Consider the following 6,000-nt stretch of genomic DNA (forward strand, 5'->3'; position numbering starts at 1 on the left):
CACGTATCGTTGCTCAAGGGGTTGCTACCAAACCTTCCTATAGAATCGATCCTCAGCGTATTGGACTCAAATATTGGTTTTATAATATAATTTTGGGCCCCAAAATGAAGAGTAACCCACTAAATTACTGGAGTAATGATGCTCTTAGTAGCTCAATTTGGTGGAACTTAAAAATACTGTATCCTTCTTCTCGCACCATTTGCTTCGCGGGGATGTACGGATTGTACTATTTGTTTCCATTTTTTTTTAACCATCCGACCAATTCTATACATTTAAAATTCAAGATTGTAAACCTAAAAATTGTTATATTTAATAAATATTAGATGAATACCCGTGTTATGCGCGAGTTTCTGGCTTACCGTTTTTAAAACAGTTTTGTTACTAATTTATTTTTTATGTAAAAGTTACCTTTGTTTTTTTTTTTAATTGTGGAAATCTTGAAAAATATAATTTTACGTTGATTGTATTAATACTTCACATACGTTTTCTCATTTTGTAATTGAATTATTAGATACATGCATGAACAACTTTGTTTTGAGAGATTTAAACATTCTATAATTCTTGTCTAAAATTTCAAAAAAAAATTCTTAAGCACAAGAAACACAGAGTTTAAATAAAGAGTTTAAAAAAACACGGAGTTTAAATCTTAAGCATTCTATAATGTTTGATCTAAGGATGCATATTTTGTAACAAAGAGTTTTTTGGTTGAATGAATTTTACATTCATTCAAAAACAAAAGCTTAAGTATTTCAGATATATTCATAGTTAAGCTTCTCAACTAAATACTAGCATGAAACACTAACATTTTCTTTTATCAAGAATTGCAGTTTGACTAACTTTTTAATATATATAATTAAGATAGACATCTTCCTTTCATGTTAGCTCTTCAATTTCTTGAATATAATTATAGAATGTGATTTTTAATAAGAATTTCATTCAGTTTCATTTTTGACAACTTCTAAATACTAGAATATGAAAACCAACATTCATGAATTTATTCAACTATTTCCTCTTTGTCTCTGTATTTTTCTAAACCAACATTCTACAGTTTTATTCAACTATCTTCCATTTGATAGTGAACAAAACCCCAATCTTCTTTATACATAAAAAAAAAAATTTTTAGGGACAAACTTTCATGTATTTCTTTACAATAATAACCAATATCTCTATCACTGCTGCAACTCTTCAAACTATTGACAAAATTGTAACGCCTAAACCATATGTCCATACATTCATAGTTTACGCCAAGAGGAAGAAGTGGCTCTTTGATTCACTACCGATGCCTTTTTGTCTTTGGTGATGCATCTATTTCTTGGGACATGTTCTAAGACTCTCTAAATTTCTTATTTAAATATTGAAACTGTTTGTGATATAAAAAAAATAAAAGACATGGAAGATGTTTCATTATCCTTTTAAATTTAGGTATGTTTACTTTTAATGAGGATAGACTAGTGACACTCTCTTCACTGCTGATGTGTCACTCAAATAGAGAAAGTTGGCCATCTTTTATAGTATAAATTTAAATTCTTAGCCAAAAATAAACACACACATAATAATTGAGTTATCGAGAAATTATGCCCTAGGTGTTGTTTATCACTCTACTCATCACCAGTTTCCAGGGGCAGATCCATGAGAATTATTAGTATGGGGCACATATCTAATAATTAATAAATATGTGGCCAAAAATTATAATATATATGTAGCAAAAAGAGTAAAAAGGTAAAATATGGAGGGATCGAGCACCCCACCATCAAATATATTTAGAGGAATACATAACCAAATGATCAAGTAGATAATTGTATTAACAACATTTAATAAATAGTGTAAGGCACGTGCCCAACCTACTCTTAACGTACATCCGCCACTGCCAGTTTTTTTTTTTTTTGGTATCCATCATCACCAGTTTTCTTTTCAAGTAATCTCTCATAAGCTCCTTTTCTTTTGTTCTTTTACATGTTTGATCTTGTTGTTTAAGGCCTATTTTGTTTGAATAAACAATGTGATATTAGAATTTTGAAATAATGGTTATATGTTAAATTATGTGAATTAAGAAATTAATGTATTACGTTTTTGGGGATTTTCAAGCGTGATAACAGGATTTTCACCCAGGGTATCAATTCCCTATGCAGTTGTAGTACAAAGGGTTATCAATCCAAATGGTTGTTTATGCTAGTAGGAAGGATGCAAAGTTGGTTTTGATCTAACAATCCTAAAATAATGGAAGAAAAGAGTGTAAACAAAGAACCACACGATCTAAGCACTTGATGCAAGCATTCGAGTACAGGATCGGGTGGGATGATCGAGTGAGCAAATGAAGTATGAACAACTCGAGGGGTTACTCGAAGCAGGTGATCGTGTACCTGTTCGGGTAATGGATTGAGTGATTAATAAAAATGCAAGTAATTAAAACACGAAAGCTTCTAAGGATGGGGTAATCGAATCCTAAGTGTTCCTAACCAGTACATATGTCTTACATGCCTCAAACAAATATTTCCTAGACAATGAATCTCTAATATTTTGTTAAAACACTATCGTGATAGAAACAATCAACCTTGATCACTCCCCTACCCAATTCTCGTTGGAGAAACATGACCAAGCAGACAATAAGAACCGATTCATTATTGTCAGTAAACCCCTTACTCATCTAATCTCTTAGGCTAAGTGAGTAAACCTCTAGCATTGGTTGATTCAAGCATTTCATCTATACCTCTCGGTGGTAAAACACCTTAGATCTAATCTCACCCTCTCAGTTTGTTGGCAGCATTAAGAACACCAACCTAGAAGGGAATCTATTTAACATACACGATCAAGCTAAGACATCCTAACCGATCAAGGACACAAAATCATCTATCCCATCCCTAGAAACTTTACTACACTACTCAGATCTCATTGCAAGAAGAACAAAAGCATAAACGAATGAAAATTGCATTGTAATAAACGGTAGAGTAGAGAAGTAAGAGTACAAGATAGAAATCTAAAGAAATGATAAAAAGTTATGAGACAAATCCTAACAAAAAAATGGAAAATGTTTTGAGTCGCTTAGTTCTCTCACAGAAGCTCTTGCTATATGGTTTTTGGGTCTGCGGCGTGCTCGTTTGCGAGGAAGAGGAGGAGGGGTTTATATATGGAAACCCCTTTGACCTAGCTTCCCAGTCCTGCCTGAGGGTCTACACGATGGGGTACACGAGGATGAGGTCGAGTTCGTCCTCGGGTAGATCTTTGGGTTGTTCTTCATGCTCTTGGATCCTCCTCGATCGTATTGGGGTTCAGACTTGTTCTTCCAGCTCGATGGCTCCTTCGGGTACATGCTCGGGTTTGTCCTTGTTTTTCCCCATTTGAGGCTCTTAAGCACTTGTTTTCACCCAAAATATGCAAATGCAAAAATGCAACACCCTAAATGGCCTAAAAGTGAATTCCTACAGTTAATGACCTAAAAATGCTAAGTTAAGGGTATGAACAATGCAAAATATGGACAAAAAAGGATGCTAAAAACATGTAAATTAGAGAGTTATCAAAGCGCATGTTCCTTCTAATGCTCAATCACTATACACACTGAATATGGTCATCCAATGACCCAAACTCCATAAACTTTGCCACTCAGCCAAGTATCACCATATGACCAAGTATACAAAAAGAAATGGAGCAAAATCCTTAGGGCATCTCTAACACTACTATATTTTAGAGTCAAAACGCAACATTTGCTCCAACCACACTCTATATTTCATTTTATAATAGAGAAAATGATAGAATTGTTCTATATTTATAGCAATTCTATTATCAACTCATTTTTTTTTACACTAGCTCTATTTTAGATCTAGAAATAGAATGATACATTGGAAAAAACGATGCTCTATTTAGAGTTACTCTATTTCAGAGACACTATATCGAAGATGATCTTAATCCTTCCAATTATACGACTTGATTTTTGTGGTACTTACTTCATTCTCGGACCTTTAATCACGTAGGACCCCTTTTGGTGATCCATATCAAACATCACATATAACCCCTCTTGCAGTTTGTTCAAATACATTATGAAATTTCAAAATTGGTAATCTTTATTAAAATTCTACTTCGAAATCATATGAAATAGAATCTATCATTTATTCTTGTGTTTATTTTTTTTATTTCGTTTAATTCCTAAAACTATACGCAACCTAGGATATGATATTTGTAGGTATTGATTCATCATTTCAGATCATGCATTGATGCATCATGTTTCTGATGTTATTTTGAAACAAACACAACAGTTTTTGGCTTGTATAGTTACCGATAATATAAAAGCTATGTACATATTTTGTAACAAATTATGATTTGTTACAAAATTGCTTTCAAATTTTTTTTTTGCACCTATACGGTGGTAGCAAAGTAATCGTTGCGTGAAATCATAGCAAATTAGCTACAAATTTGCAACAATTTCAATTGTGTCAAATTGCTTCAAATTTGTCTAAGATACATTGTAACAGATTGTTACAACTTCCCACAAACTAAGTTCTTGCTAATAGTTACGGCGACTACAATTAGATTGTAACAAATTTTCTACAAATTGCCATTAATAAAACAGTGTCAATTTGCGTCAATTTTGTTTCAATATTATTGTGACATTTAGATTAAACACCACATTCTCTTATTCCTTTATATATATATATATATAATATACATCATTTGATAATAAATTAACTTACAAAAATATTGATTCGATAGCTTTAAGGTTCTAACGGTTTTATAAACATAGGTTTGTTTTTTGTAATTTTTCTTTTGAATAACTAAAAGTTTTAAGTCCACATTTTTTCTTGATTTAATGAAAATTTTTCAAATAGATGTATTTTTAAAAATTTTCATTAAAATCTCTCGGTTAAAAATTAAAATTCATTTTCATTAATTATTTATAAGTTTTAAATAGATGCGCCTGTATTGTATTTTTCATTAATAACACAAAATATGAATCCTTTAACCATCCATGGTTCAACAGATCTCAAACAAAAAATTTGGCGACTTCGTTTGATGCAAAAATAAAAGATTTTCTCTGGCATATTGTTTCTCGTGCACTCCCTACTACTACACGCTTTAGAACTAGAGGAATGAACATAGAAGCTCTATGTCCCACATGTCGACAAGAAGATGAAACTATTCTTCATGCTATCTTCACATGTCCGTTCGCAACAATGGTTTGGCGTACCTCCAACACTCCTTTACTGAATGTCAATCAATTGGACCAAGACGCTGAAGCCAACATATCAAATATCATTATCCAATCAATCCAACAAACTACCACTACATTTGATTCTTTACTTCCATTTTGGCTCCTTTGGCGTATTTGTAAGGCTAGAAATAACTCTGTTTTAACGATTATCGTGAGGGGACTTCAAAGACAATATTACTTTCAATTGCTAAAACAAAAGAATGGATAAACATTACAAAAAATCCGGTTTTTCATGGTCATGAAAGCAAGCATACACAAATCACACAAACTACTTAGACCCCGCTCATTTTTCCAATGGTGAAGTGTAATTTTGACGCAGGTTTTGACATTGTCAACCATACAGTTACGAGTAGATGGATTGTAAGAAATTATCAAGGATAGACGCTGGTCTGGGGTGCACAGAAGTTAACTGAGGCCGAGAATTCATTGGAAGCTGAGGCAAACGCATTATTACTGGCTCTGGAACAAACATGGCAACAAGGATATGATTCTGTCATTTTCGAGGGAGACAATGAATCTTTACATAATTTGATTAATGGTACTTTAAAGAATGCTTCTCTGTCAAATCTATTGCAAGATATCAAGTATTGAACTTCAAAATACAGCATGATTAGTTTTAAACCTGTTAAACGTGTAAACAATTATGTAGCTCATACTTTAGCGAAATTTGGCTATAGAGATCAATAGTCTTATATTGAGTCTCTAATGGTATATTGAGTTACATATCCCTCTTTGTAATGACATTTTCTAAATAAATATAAGTTTTATTTGAGTTAAAAAAAAAAAAAAAAAAAAAAAAA

The sequence above is a fragment of the Camelina sativa genome, chromosome 10 (assembly GCF_000633955.1).
Source record: "Camelina sativa cultivar DH55 chromosome 10, Cs, whole genome shotgun sequence".
In the NCBI taxonomy this organism is placed as follows: Eukaryota; Viridiplantae; Streptophyta; class Magnoliopsida; order Brassicales; family Brassicaceae; genus Camelina; species Camelina sativa.